This window comes from Pinus tabuliformis, chromosome 6 (assembly GCF_031772625.1).
Source record: "Pinus tabuliformis cultivar Carrire ecotype Pingquan chromosome 6, CPIR1, whole genome shotgun sequence".
Taxonomy (NCBI): Eukaryota; Viridiplantae; Streptophyta; class Pinopsida; order Pinales; family Pinaceae; genus Pinus; species Pinus tabuliformis.
Genome location: NC_142292.1, coordinates 428,786,677 through 428,802,318, shown reverse-complemented (window position 1 = coordinate 428,802,318; position 15,642 = coordinate 428,786,677). Strand labels below are relative to the sequence as shown.

At 40.1% G+C, this 15,642-nt stretch overlaps 1 pseudogene; it reads left to right on the top strand.

Moving 5' to 3' along the window:
* Positions 1-12,364: 12,364 nt before the first annotated feature.
* On the top strand, positions 12,365-15,401 carry LOC149259140 (tubulin beta-3 chain pseudogene; annotated as a pseudogene).
* Positions 15,402-15,642: the final 241 nt, after the last annotated feature.

The window sequence follows — 15,642 nt, the reverse complement described above, 5'->3', positions numbered from 1 at the left end:
TAGATTATTGAGTTAGTGAGAACAAGGGTATCCACCATACCCCTAGAATTGTCATCTTGGAGGAGAAGTATGGAAAAAGTGGGAAGACCAGACAGTTGTTGACATAAAGAGTTGTGAGAACCTGATTGAAGACCCCAAGTATTGCAGACCTTGAAGGAAAAAGGAGGTAGCTAAAGGGAAATATTTTTTTACCCGAGTTCAGTAACCTAAAGGAGTTAAGTTCATTGATAGAGGTAGATTGAGGAGTTGTAGAATGGGATGCAATATGACTTGCTAGATGTGTTCGGGACACATGGACTAAAAGGGTTGTGTGTGGCCACCATCAACAAGTAGGTCAAGTGTTGTCTTGTTCAAGGTAGATTGGTTTTCAAAGGAATAACACCAAGACCTAGTTGTATTTCTTGTATCAATGTGATTATAAAGGGACATGATCCCTAGTATGGTAGCTCTAGCCTTTTCTATTAAAGTTTGTAATACAACAAAGAAGGGTTTGAAAAAGTTAAAAATTTGCAAGTGCACTAGTTGATTCATGGAGGTGCGTAGATTTCTTTGTGCAAAGTATATGTGTTGTGGCACTTGAGAGGGTTTTCATCAAATATCTGAAGACCAAATGTATATTCTCATGTGTCATGGAAATTCAGCATATGCCTTGTTTATCTAAGAACTACCTACAACTCATATTAGGCTACTCATGTCCAATCTCAACTCACACCACTTAACAAGTTACCAAGTCAAGCCTTATCACATTCAACCGTGGTCATAAAACAACTAAGAAACACGATTTACATCTTGACATTCCATAACACTTGGAATGCCTTAGAATTCCTTAGCACTACGTGGAATGTACTAGCATCCCCTACATTCCTTGTCATTATTTGAAACTCCCTAGCACACCCTAGCACTTCCGGACATGCCTTGGTATTTTAGTATACCTTGGAACTTCCTAGCATATAACCTTCCCACTCCCTCCTTAACAAACCTAGAACTCATTGACACTCCCTGTCACACACTCTTATTTGTTCATTTCCATGCATTTTGACCTAGTGCTTCCTTGTGTTTCCCTGACACTCCCTAACACTCCCTAGAATGCACTAGCAAACCATGGCACCTAACAAATCTTGGCATGTCACCCTAGAACTATAGAATTCCTTGGCACTACCTAGCACCCCTTGTCACTCTCTCCTTATCACACCTACAACTCACTAACACTCCCAGTCACAAAACTCTTATTCATTCATTTCCATGCATTTTGACCTAGTTTTCCCTTGTGTTTCCCTAGCACTTGGCACGTGTTGGTACGCCATACCACCTAGGACATCTTGGCAAGTCGCCTTTGGCTCTAACATTCCTTAACACTGCCTAACATACCTTGTCACTCCCTCCTTAGCACACTGGGAACTCACTAACACTTCCAATCACAAACTCTTATTTATTCATTTCCATGCATTTTGATGTAGTGCTCGCTTGTGTTTACATGTCACTGTCAACTAACACTTCCTTGCACACGGTTGCACATCTTAGCCGCATGCCAGCTAAGCACTCTAGAATTCCTTAGCACTTCCAAGAATGTCTTGTCACTCTTCATTAACAAACTTGGAACTCGGCGACACTCCCTATCACACAATCTTAGTCATTCATTTCCATGCATTATGACGTAGTGCTCCCTTGTGTTTTCCAAACACTCATTGGCACACATTGGCACACCTTGGCACTTGGCACATATTGGCATGATTTCCTAGCACTCTATAATTCCTTGGCACTTCCTAGCATACCTTGTCACTCCCTCCTTATCACACCTAGAACCTACAGACACTCCCTATCACACACTCTTATTCATTCATTGCCATGCAATTGAAACTAATCCTTCCTTTTGTTTCCTTGGCACTCCCTAGCATGTGTTTGCACCACACCCTAACACCTAGCACATATTGGCATGCCTTAACATTTGGCATGTCATGTCATGCCTAACATTTCTTGGAACTGTCTAGCATGTGTTAGCACTTCTTGACATTCCCTGCACACCTTGGAACTCCCTAGATGTCATGCTCTCATAGATAGCCTTAACTTTTTTTGTGAGTTGGGAACCCAACCAAGTCATTGAAAAAATAGTTTTGTGCCTAGCCCAAAGTCTCCCTTTGTCTAAAAGTATTTTTTCCATTCACTTATCATAATTGTAGGCTTACATCTTGCAAGTCCTATTCTGAAATTTTTCTAACACACATCGTCCTTGGGACAGCTGGAATTCATTGACACTCCCTGGCAGACACTCTTATTTGTTCATTTTGATGCACTCTGACCTAGTTCTCCCTTATGATACTCTAACACTCCCCAACACTCCTCGACATGCCTTGACAATGTTTGGCATGTGTTAGCATGCATTTTCATTCCTTGGCATGCCCGGGCACTCCTTAGCTATCATGATCTCTTAACTACCCTTATAGTTTTTAGACTTGGGAACCCAATCAAGTCCTGCCTCAACTAGAACAACTTGACCAAGTTATAGTTACTACAACAATATGCCTTATTCACCAAAGAATGTTTTATAACTCATCTTAGGCTACATATTTCCAATCTTAACTCATCCCACTTAACAACATACCAAGTCAAGGCTCACGTCTAACTATGGCCATAAAACAATTAAGAAACATAGTTTACATCTTGACATGCGATAACACCTGGCACATCTAACAATCCCTTGGCACTATGTTGCACGTTTTGGCATCCCTTCCATTCCATGGTATGATTTGGTACTCCCTATCACACCTTCCCACTCCCTAACATGCCCTGGAAATTTAGCATGCCTTGGCACTGCCGAGCATATAACTTTGTCACTCCCTCCTTAGCACACTTGGAACTCGGTGACACTCCCTATCACACACTCTTATTCGTTCATTTCCTTTAATTTTGAACTAGTTCTCCCTTGTGTTTCTGTGGCACTCCCTAACACTCCTTGGCACACTTTGGCACACCTTGGCACTTGGCACATCTTGGCATGTCACCCTGACACTCTAGCATTACTTGGAACTACCTAGCATACCTTGTCACTCCCTCCTTATCACACCTAAAACTCACTAACACTCCCTATCACACACTCTTATTCATTCATTTCCATGCATTTGAAACTAGTGCTCCCTTGTGTTTCCCTGGCACTCCATAATGCTCCCTAGCATGCATTGACATACCCTAGCACCTGGCACGTCAAGGCATAATTTCCTTGGCGTCTGGCATGCCTTAGCATTTCCTAGTATACCTTGTCACTCCCTCCTTAGCACACCTGGAACTCATTGGCAGTTCCTATCACAAAATATTAATCATTCTTTTGCATGCATTATTTTCACCTCGTGTTCCCTTGTGTTTCCCTAGCACTCCCTAACACTTCCTAGCATGTGTTGGCATACCCTGGAATCTGAAAATATTGGCTCAATGTTGCTCTGGCATGGTAGCATGACTTAGTGTCGCCTAGCGTACCATGTCACCGCCTCCTTAGCACACATGGAACTCACTCGTACTGCTTGTCACACACTCTTATTCATTCATTTCCATACATTTTAACCTAGTGCTCGCTTGTGCTTCCCTCACACTCCCTAACACTCAACACGCATTGGTAGACCTTGTAACTTGGCACATCTTGGTATGTTTTCCTAGCACTCTAGTATGCCTTGGAATTGTCTAACATATATTGTCACTCCTTCCTTATCACATCTGGAACTCATTGACACTTCATTTCCATCAATTTGAAACTAGTGATCCGTTTTGTTTTCTAATAACTAGACCTAATAGTTCCTAGCATGTGTTAATGCCACAACCTAACACTTGGCACATGTTGGTAGGCCTTAGAAATTGGCATGTCTTGGCATGCCTAACATTCCTTCGAACCATCTAGCACGTGGTAGTACTTCCTGGCATTACTTGGCACACCTTAGCATTATGTATCTTTCATGTCGTCATGTATAGCCTTACTTGTTTTGTGGCTTGGGAACCCAACTAAGGCATTGGAAAAACAATTTTGTGCCCAACCCAACATCCTCCTTTGTTTGAAACTTCTTTTTCTAGCCCCTTATCATAACCATAGGCTTGACTCTTGCAAGTCCTATTATGAACATCTCCTAGCAAACTTCATCCTTGGGACACCTAGAATTTGTTGACACTCCTTAGCACACACTCTTATTCATTCATTTCCATGCATTTTGACTTGGTTCTCCCTTGTGATTCCCTAACACTTGCTAACACTCCACAATATGCATTGACAATGGCTAACGTGTGTTAGCATGCCTTTTCATTCCTTGGCATGCCCTCACAACTACCCTTACTTTTTTTGGGACTTGGGAATCCAACTAAGTCCTTCCTCGACTACAACAACTTGACCAATTTACAATTACTACAAATAGACTATGCCTTATTCAACTAAGAACTAACTATAACTCATCTTAGGCTACTCATGTCCAATTTCAACTTATCCCACTTAACAAGGTACAAGTTACCAAGTCAAGGCTCATGTCCAACCGTGACCATAAAACAACTAGGAAACATCTAATAACACCTTGCACATCTAATAATAATCCCTTGGCACTATGTGGCACATGTTAACATCCCCTACATTCCTTGGCATGCTTTAACACTCCCTAGCCCACCCTACCACTTCCTCACATGCCTTGGCACTCTAACATGCTTTGGCACTGCTTAGCATATAACCTTGTCATTCCCTCCATAGCACACTTGAAACTCACTCACGCTCCCTATCACACATTATTATCTGTTCATTTCCATGCATTTTTAACTAGTTCTCCCTTATGTTTCCATGACACTCCTTGGCACACATTGACACACCCTGACACCTGATACATCTTAGCATGCCATCCTAGCACTCTAGAATTCATTAGGACTACCTAGCGTACCTTTTCACTCCCCACTTAACACACCTAGAACTCATTGACACTCCCTGTCACACGCTCTTATTCATTCATTTCCATGCATTTGAAACTAGTTCTCCCTTATGTTTCTTTGGAACTCCCTAACACGCCCTGGAATACATTGGCACATCATGGCACTTGACACATATTGGCTTGTTTCCCTAGCCTCTAGCATGCCTTAGCACTTCCTAGCATACCTTGTCATTCCCTCCTTAATACACCTGTAATTTAATGACACTTCTTGTCACAAACTCTCATCATTCATTTCCATGCATTAATTTGACCTAGTGCTTGTGTTTCCTTGACACTCCCTAACACTTCCTAGCATGCATTGGTACACCCTTGCACCTGGCACATCTTGGATGCATGCTACCCTGACACTCTAGCATGCCTTAGCATTGCTTAGCATACCATGTCACTCCCTCCTTAGCACACCTAGAACTCGTTGACACTCCCTCACACACACTCTTATTCATTCATTTCCCATGCATTTTGACCTAGTTCTCCCTTGTGTTTCCCTAGCACTCACTAACACTCCTTAGCATGCATTGGCACACCTTGTCACTTGGCACATCTTGGCATGCTTCCCTAGCACTCTAGCATGCCTTGGCACTGCCTATCATACCTTTCCACTTCCTAGCATACCTTGTCACTCCCTCCTTAGCACACTTGGAACTCATTGACACTCCCTATCACACACTCATATTCATTTATTTCCATGTGTTTGAAACCAGTGCTCCATTGTGTTTCCCTGACAATTAACCCTACCACTCCCTAACATGTGTTGGTGCCACATCCTAGAACCTGGAACACCTTGGCATGCATAACATGCCTTGGAATTCCTAGCATGTGTTAGTACTTCCTAGCATTCCATGGCACACCTTGGCACTCCATTGTTGTCATGCCCTCATAGATAGCCTTACTTTTGTTGTGGATTGGGAACCCAACCAAGTCATTGGAAAAACAATGTTGTGCCCAACCCAAAGTCTCCCTTTGTTTGAAATTTCTTTGTCCAACCCCTTATCGCAACCATAGTCTTTCCTCCTGCAAGTCCTATTCTAAACTTCTCCTAACATACTTCGTCCTTGGGACACCTAGAATTCACTGACACTCATTGCCACACACTCTTATTCATTCATTTCCATGCATTTTGACCTAGTTATCCCTTGTGATGCCCTGACACTCCCTAACACTCCTCAACATGCATTGGAACTATTTGGAATGTGTCAACATGCCTTTTCATTCCTTTGCACGCCCTGGCACTCATTATCTATCATGCCCTCAAAACTACCCTTACTTTTTTTGGGACTTGCGAGCCCAACCAAGTCTTGCCTCAACTACAACAACTTGAACAAGTTATGGTTACTACAACTAAACTATGCCTTGTTCACCTAAGAACTTCCTATAACTCATCTTAGGCTACTCATGTCCAATCTCAACTCATCCCACTTAACAAGTTACCAAGTCAAGGCTCACATCCAACCATGGCCATAAAAAAACTAAGCAACATAGTTTACATCTTGACATACCATAACACCTGACACGTATAATAATCCCTTGGCACTATGTGGCATGTGTTAGCAACCCCTGCATTCCTTGGATTGCTTTAGAACTCCCTACCACTCCCTGACATGCCATGGCACTCTAGCATGCCTTACCACTATCTATCATATAACCTTGTCACTCCCTCCTTAGCACACTTGAAACTTACTGACAATCCCTATCACACTCTCTTATCCATTCATTTCCATGCATTTTGAACTAGTTCTCCCTTGTGTTTCTTTGGTACTCCCTAAGACTCCCTAACATGATTTGGCACACCCTGGTACTTGGCATATCTTGGCATGTTTCCCTGGTACTTTAGCATTCCTTGTCACTACCTAGCATACATTGTCACTTCCTCCTTAGCACACCTATAACTCACTAACACTCCCTATCACACACTCTTATTCATTAATTTCCATGCATTTGAAACTAGTGATCCCTTGTTTTTCTTTGGCACTCCATAACACTCCTTGGCATGCATTGACACACCCTAGCATGTGACACATCTTGGCATGTTTCCTTGGCCTCTAACACTACCTAGCATACATTTTCACTCCCTCATTAGCACCTTTGGAACTCACTGAGATTTCCTATCACAAACTCTTAATCATTCATTTGCATGCATTATTTTGATCTAGTACTCCCTTGTGTTTACGTGGCACTCCATAAATTGATTCCTACAGAGGTAATTTTATTCCTAGGTCAGTGCTTTGAATACTTTCTCCTTAGAGATATCTTTAATCCCTCCTCTTCATGGATAACTTCTTTGTGTTTTTATGTCCACAATAGCATTCCAGACTTAATTTCCAATTTCCTTTGTAATTTCCAATTTTCTTAATAAATATAAAAGCCCGAAATCTCCTTTTCCCTTTGCACAAATCCTGAAACAAAATGGTAAAATCTAGAATCTACATATCTAGATGTCTACTTCAACACTCTTTAATCTAGAGTCTTAGAGACCCATATACCTTTTTCTCTTGTGTTAGATATGGATATCTAGATGATTTGATTAGTTACCATATTGTGCACTTCAATAATGGTCGCATATATTTGAACCCATATTTACTTGTTAACCAAATAACTCGTTGGGCCTAGATAACTTTTGGGCACGAGTCTCAAAATATGCTCCTTGTTGTAATTTGTAGTTGGTAGAGTATGTACACCTTCATAGATTTTAATTTTTATAATTTAACTATGGTGATTCAATAACACGTTGGAGTAATATGGGTGAGGCCCAAGATCAAATCTTCTGCCTGCCACTATATCACCAAGAGTATATCCAACAATGTGTAAGCCATATATGCCAATAACCTATTACTTAGCAACAATCGAGATGTCATGTGGGTGGGGGAACCTACTCTTTGAGCATTATCACAATAGACCAAACATGTCCCTTGGAATTGAACCCAGGTGGATGAGAGAGAAAATTGTTCTCTCAACCACTCTAGCCTCCACCCTGAGACTACACCTTCATAGATATTAGCAATCAAATCACTATGCACAGGGGAGTCCCTTGTACCATGAATAAGGGGGTCTCATACACTAATTTGGTTTTTGGTTTGGATGTGACCTTAAAGTTAGAATATTATTATTATTATTATTTAATTTGGGGTGGTTATGGAGGTTGCTATTGGAAGACTTGTGGCACATGAGGAGGGCCACACATGTGACTTAACATGCTCTTGTACTTAGTCTTCTTCCTATTTTTGGGAGATTATTCTTGTAGGGTGTGTAGGTTTTAACCCTATACAGAAATTACCTGCATACGAATTCTAAAACACAGAAAATAAACAATGCGAGAGCATAACACATAAAACACATATACACAAATATTTTTCCCTGGATCCCAAAACCGGGACTACCATCTTGATTTTTCATTATGTTCCTTTCAATGTTACAATACATATTTATACATGCTGAAGCATCCAATACCATGGACCGAAAACCATCACGTCCAAAACCATGAGCGAAATCATGCACAAAACCATAGGTAGCTCCACCCAACCTAATATAGGGTCCAAAAACCAAAATTTTCTGGGGCATTGTCGTGGACCCCATAGAGTGGGGTTACCTGCACCCCTCACACCCCTTGTGACCCCCCCCCCCCTCCGCTACGCAATTGGCGCAACGAAGGGGGGGCTCCGCCACCCTTCTAACCAGGGAAAATTTTAAGAACCCCCCCTAAATTTATAAATATAATAAATGGGCGAATCTCCATGGTATATAGGAAAAATGGAAGGCGATTTTATCAATAATATAATATGTATATATAATTTTTTGGCGAATCTCTCACCAGGCATGGCGAATATTTTACTCAATTATAAAATCTTGTAAGATCTTGGCGAGTCTTTCACTAAATAATAAAACTTTGTAAAGTCCTAGTGAATCTTAGCATAGGCTACATGTTGGTTTAATTCCCCCATTTAAATAAGCTACATTCTAGGTGAATACCATGGGTCAATACCATGTGCCATTTTTATTTTTATTAATTCTAATATTAGGGTTAATAATGGTTTTTTGCATGGTATTAATAACAATCTAGTCCATGGTATTTGTCCCATAGTATTTTGGCCATAGGTTTCACCTAAATATAACCCATTTTTTGAGTGTTCGTAAATATAAGGTGACTTATGGAGTAAATATAAAAAAATGTTTTATTTGTTTACCATACCTCTCGTTTATTTAAATTTTTTATTAATTTACCATACCTTTTTTACAAATATGGTATTTGGCCCATAGGATTCACTTAAATAAAACCTCTTTCTTGAGCCTTCATAAATAGAACGAGGGTTATGGACTAAATATAAAAAGAGGTTTTATTTATTTACAATATGTCTAGTTTATTTATATTTTTATTTATTTACCATACCTTTTGAGTAAGTATAAAAAGACGTTTTATTTATTTACCATACCTCCACTTTACTTATATTTTTATTTGTTTACACCCTTACATGTATATAAGGTGACTTATGGAGTAAATATAAAAAATGTTTTATTTATTTACCATACCTCTCATTTATTTATATTTTTATTAATTTACCATACCTCTTTTATAAATATGGTATTTGGCCCATAGGATTCACTTAAATAAAACCTATTCTTGAAAATGGGCGAATGGATTCACTTAAATAAAACCTATTCTTGAAAATGGGCGAATGGAAGGTTGTAAGTCCTAATTTCAAGGGCTAAATTTACCTTTTTTACCCTCTCCCTTAAAATAAGGTGGTCTATTTGAGGTGATTTGTAAAAATGTACTATGATACAAAATATTCGCCCACTAAAAATTTAAAACCCCTTAATTTCGCCAAAGGGCGAACATTCGCCCCTAAAATTATCCTTGCTTCTAACCCCCTAGTTAACTACATCGACTAGTCGTGGAAAGAATATAACACAACCCAACAGGGTGAACTTGAAAAGGGTCTCTTCTTGCTATTTTTATATATTCTAGGAGGGCACACTCGTGGAGACATTTCTTACTATTTTTGGACACACACACACACAAAATATCATGGAGTTTTGGCATGGTAAAAACCCTAATTCACCCTCATCTCCTTAGATTTTCTTTGGGGAGATGAACCACTTTATATTTTAGTATTTTGAGCATTTATCTTCTCATGGAGTGCTCTATTTACTTGGCATCTTGCACATTTATCTATGTAGTTAGCCCATTGGGAAAACGTAAATGGTGGATGTATATTTGGCACTGGAAGGCATTTTCCAACCAATATAGGGGCCCAACCAAGTTCAAAACTTGGTTTACATGTCTAGCGAGGCTTGTGGGAATTTGCGCTAGGCTTAGGAGTATAATGGAAATTCCATTGACTTGTTCCCATGTCTCCTCGGTGACAGGTGACAAGTTTATCAATTTTCCTGATAAAAAAAAATCTATGGTGTTGATTACCTTGGAATTCACAGATGCAGAGTGGTTGCATGCATGCATAGTTTTAGAGGGTGCATTATATGTGGACACGTGTATTTGAATTGGTTTGATGCCTATTTGTGGTGGTGCATCCCCTTAAAGTGCATTATTTGGGGTATATTACTACTATTTTTGGATGGGAGCTAATTGTGAGGAAGGCCTAGTTTCCATATGTTCTAACGTGGTCCACAACAAATTTAGGAGGGATCTAATTGTTCCATCAGTATAATCTTTGTTTGACTTGTCATGGAGTTCGTTAAAATATAACTTTTTGTTGTATAAGAGAAGAGATTCACTTTATAAGGTGAGATCCCTCACCATTATAATGGTGGATAATTTGTGGATGAAGGAGGTCTCCCCTTGGGCTATATTTTATTTGAATTTTTCAATCTTAACATAAGATTGGAGGTATCATTTTATCATATGAGAGGGTTAATTTTTGCATGCATTTAGTTGGATAGTTGTAGGAATTTGTTGCAAAGAATATGTTGTCAAGGCTTTATAATGGGGCATTTATCATTTGGATGGGAGTATCGTATGGGGATTCTCCTTCTCATTTTCTTTTTATTGTTATATATTTGAACATATTAATTCTTTTTTTGAACCATGGGAATTGGTAACTCGTTATAATGACCTAGGCTAGGCTTGAGATTAAACCAACTTGTTGCATTATAACATAAGAGTATATTCAACAACCCATAAGTCATGTATGCCAATAACTTCTGACTTACCAAGGGTTGAGGTGTCTCAAGGCACACTGGAGTGCACCTCTATTTGAGGGGCATCTACCCTTCTAGCTTTATCACAATGGGCTAGAGTCTCATTTGGGATCTGAAATTGGGTGTAGAGAGTGCAAAACCTACCCGTCCTATGACATTGTCAATCCACCTCGATACTATCTATAATAATTCCTCACTATCAAGAAGTTGTTATTGTAATTAATGTATCATTGCAGGGAAACATGTCCTCCAACTTGTTCAGAGTAGTACTAATAGGACTCTCCAAGACTCACTACCATAATTATTTTTGACATTATCAAGTTTTATTTTGGTGTGTTATTTGCAAACCTCTCCTCCTTAACTATTCACCAAACAACCCTTTTTAGAGAGATATCCTTGACTCTACTTTACCTATATTTGGTAGACACTATTTTTGTGATTTTTCTTCATCGTTCACTTGCCATATCACTCACTATTCCATTATGCTACTACTACCCATTTTGGTAAGCCTCACTCTTCAAAATTCAACTCGTGCCTCCACTCGACATCTTTAGTAATCTTATCATTAGAGATGTCTTTCTTAAGTTGGACAAGATTCAAGTAGTAGTGTGTGGAAGAATTATTTTGATCACTATAGGCAACCTTCCTAAGTGCACAAAACTAGCCCCTTAATGCTTAGGAATTTATATTATATAAGGGTGCTATATTGTTGTAATAGATACAATCAACCTTGCTTAAGAAAACATATACCCACATAATCTATGTCTCCAACCAAAAACATATTAAACATTCCCAAAGCCATGTGACATGCTCAGCTAAAAATATGCATTATACACAAAATGCACACATACAAAAACTTTTACTCTATATATTAGATATATATATGGAAGAAGAGTCTAAACTTTTTATATTTTTGAATTTTTTTAAAGCAATTATCATTGATGTCCAATTCTATTTTCAATTCCAATCATATTTGTAAATTTTAACTGAGTTTTTTAAAAAGACCAATAGAAAAATATACCTAAAAATAAAAAAACCTAAAACATATAAACATGTATAACCCCGGTTTGAGGCGATGTGTTTCTCCTGTCTATCTTACCATGCCAGAGACACCTATACACTACCTATTAGGACATAACAGTTATAGCCTCACCTAGAGCACACCCATCTCATAGTCCTATATTGGCTTTTCTGGCTGGTAGATGTAACTGCCCATTGTCCTATTATGCCTCTTCTTTTTGTGTTAGTTTTCTGCGAATCCTCTGTTTTTCAGTTGAGGTTTTATTCTAGGGTTTGGTCTTTCCGTGTTGCAAGTTTTAAATTGCAAAGATGCGTGAGATCCTGCACATTCAGGGCAGGCAATGTGGCAACCAGATCGGTGCCAAGTTTTGGGAAGTTGTCTGTGATGAGCACGGGATCGATCCCACCGGGAGATACCAGGGCACTTCCGATCTACAGCTCTAAAGGGTTAATGTTTACTACAATGAGGCGAGTTGTGGTATATTTGTGTGTTTTTAATTTTTTAATCATGGACTTGGGTTTCCTATAACTAATGTGTTTGATTCTGCATGATTGGCGTTGTGCGGAATGACTCTCAAGATCACAGTGGTTAGTATTGGAAATGGACTTCAATATCTGTACCTTTAATATGCATTGTGCGGAATGACTCTCAAGATCCCAATGGTTAGTATTGGAAATGGACTTCAATATCTTTATCTTTAAGAAAAAGCTCGGAGATCTCGAAGGGCTATTTTCAGTTCTCGTCTGAATGAAAGTTGTGTTTTACGTATCGTAGTAATGCGGGAAACATCAAGCTTTCAGTCCGTAGGTGATATGCCATACAGGTGAGATGTGCAAGTTTGACACGAGGCTAACCATCCACTTTCCATTGGCCTGCCTCTTTGGTCAAAAGAATGGACGATCGATCAATAGGTTTGTATCGAGTGAGGTTATTCCAACTTGAAAGGGAACGACTAGCTGCTCGATGCATAACATATCAAGTGCGCAACATGAGGATAGACTAATGCATAGTGGAGAACCGATAGAGTGGGTGCCACCGATTCTTAATTAAACCACCCTCATTCATTCCTTCTTTATTCATTTCTTCTACTCTCGTTCATTAACTCAGCCAAGTAATGAAATGAGAATTTATGTTTTTCCCTTTGAATGATTTCTTGAACCAGGTGTCTGCCCCGGCAAGCATGTGATTGATCGCCCGACTGTTACACTTCCGCGTGAGTTCGATAAAGATATTTAAGAAAAAGTTCAGAGATCTTGAAGGGTTGTTTTTAGTGCTCGTCTAAATGAAAGTTGTGCTTTACCTGATCATCCCCAGGATTTAATGAAAATTTGTGTCTTTTGCCTTGGGAAGCAAGTGTGGATTAGAGCAGGCTAATTAATATGCATGTGATACTCTGTTCTAGATGCCAGGAAAAGGATTATATGTGACCCATAAATAACTTTCACTCTGACATGTGTAATGATTTTGAATTGCAGCGCCATTATTCTATAAGGGCTACTATCATTTGTTCTACCAATATAATCCCAAGTCGGCTAAGTGGGGACACATCATCTAGGGGCATGCAGTTTCGAGAGATGTGATAATTGGCCATACATGGCGGGTGCAGATATATACCCTAATGAATGGTATGATGTCAATGGCACCTGGTCTGGATCTGCCACTTTACTACACAAAGGGGGCCCTCCCGTGATCTTATACACAGGACGCAACAATGCCTCGGAACAAGTTCAAGCCATGGCTGTTCTCAAGGACCCATCGGATCCTTTGCTGCGGGAGTGGAAGAAGATCCCGCAGAATCCAATCATGGTGCCTATTGGCATCAATGCCAGTTCCTTCAGAGATCCAATGATGACATGGCTGGGATCAGACCAAAGATGGCGAGTCCTGATCGGCAGCAAAAGGGATAAGAATAAGGTGGGAGTGGCATTGATGTTCAGGAACAAAGATTTCGTTAAATGGACGAAATCCAAACTTCCGCTGCACTCTGCTAGGCATAGCGGAATGTTAGAGTGCCCGGATTTCTACCCTGTGTCCCTCTATGGTAGCCATGGCCTTGACACTTCAACCACAGGTGCCGCTGTGAAGCACGTTCTCAAGAACAATTTAGACGATACCAAAGTGGAGTACTATACAGCGTGGGACCATGGACATCGTGAGGACCCAGCCTTGTGGCCCGATAACTTCGTTTTTGGCCAGTTAAGGGCTGGAAATAACTAGGCCAGAGCCGTTATACCGAAGGGGCTGACCTCATTGATTCCGTGTTGGATGTCGTCCGGAAGGAAGCAGAAAATTGTGATTGTCTCGAGTGGTTTCAAGTGTGTCGTTCTTTGGGAGGAGGCACTGGATTTGCAATGGGAACCCTTTTGATCTCCAAGATCAGGGAGGAGTACCCTGATAGAATGATTCTTACCTTCTCTATTTTCCCTTCTCCCAAGGTGTCTGACACAGTGGTGGAGACTTACAATGCCACGCTCTTTGTGCATCAGCTGATGGAGATTGCAGACGAGTGTATGGTACTGGACAATGAGGCCTTTTACAAAATCTGCGTCAGGGCTCTCAAGCTCACAACTCCTAGCTTCGGTGATTTGAACCATCTGATATCTGCAACAATGAGTGGAGTCACCTGCTGCCTGAGGTTTCCTGGTCAGCTTAACTCAGATATAAGGAAACTGGCAGTGAATTTGATCCCCTTCCCCATCTTCACTTCTTTATGATGGCATTTTCCCCGTTGACTTCACTTGGTTCACAACAATACAAAGCCCTCATCATTCCGGAACTGACATAACATATGTGGGATTACGAGAACATGATGTTTACTACAGATCCATGTGACGACAGGTACCTGACTGCATCTGCCATGTTCAGAGGCAAGATGAGCACCAAAGAGGTGGATGAACAGATGATGAATGTTCAGAACAAGAATTCCTCCTACTTTGTGGAGTGGATCCCCAACAATGTGAAATCCAGTGCATGTGATATCCCGCCAAAAGGCCTGTCCATGTCGTCCACGTTCATTGGGAACTCAACATCCATTCAGGAGATGTTCAGGAGAGTGAGCAAGCAGTTCACTGCCATATTTAGGAGGAAGGACTTCTTGCATTGGTACACTGGTGAAGGCATGGATGAGATGGAATTCACTGAAGCAGAGAGAAACATGAATGATTTGGTGTCTGAATACATGCAATATCAGGATGATATTGTATGAGGATGATGAATACTATGATGATGAAGAATCAGCTAAGGAAAGCTCGGGAAAAAGCTTACGTAATGCAATCGATAACAGCTAGTTGTTTCAATTCCTAATAGTTGTTTGTTTGTGGATTTCATTTTCATTTCTTGTTCTTTCATGGTCTGCTATGTTCTCATCGAAGGGTTTGGCATTGAAATACAACTCCTACATTATGTCCTTGGTTTTTTTTGATCACATGGAAATATTGAGAAGATGTAACTACCCGCCAAAATTATATGCAAAATTCAATCATGCTTGGACACTCCTCTGAATTATATGTTATATAATTATGGTGTTGA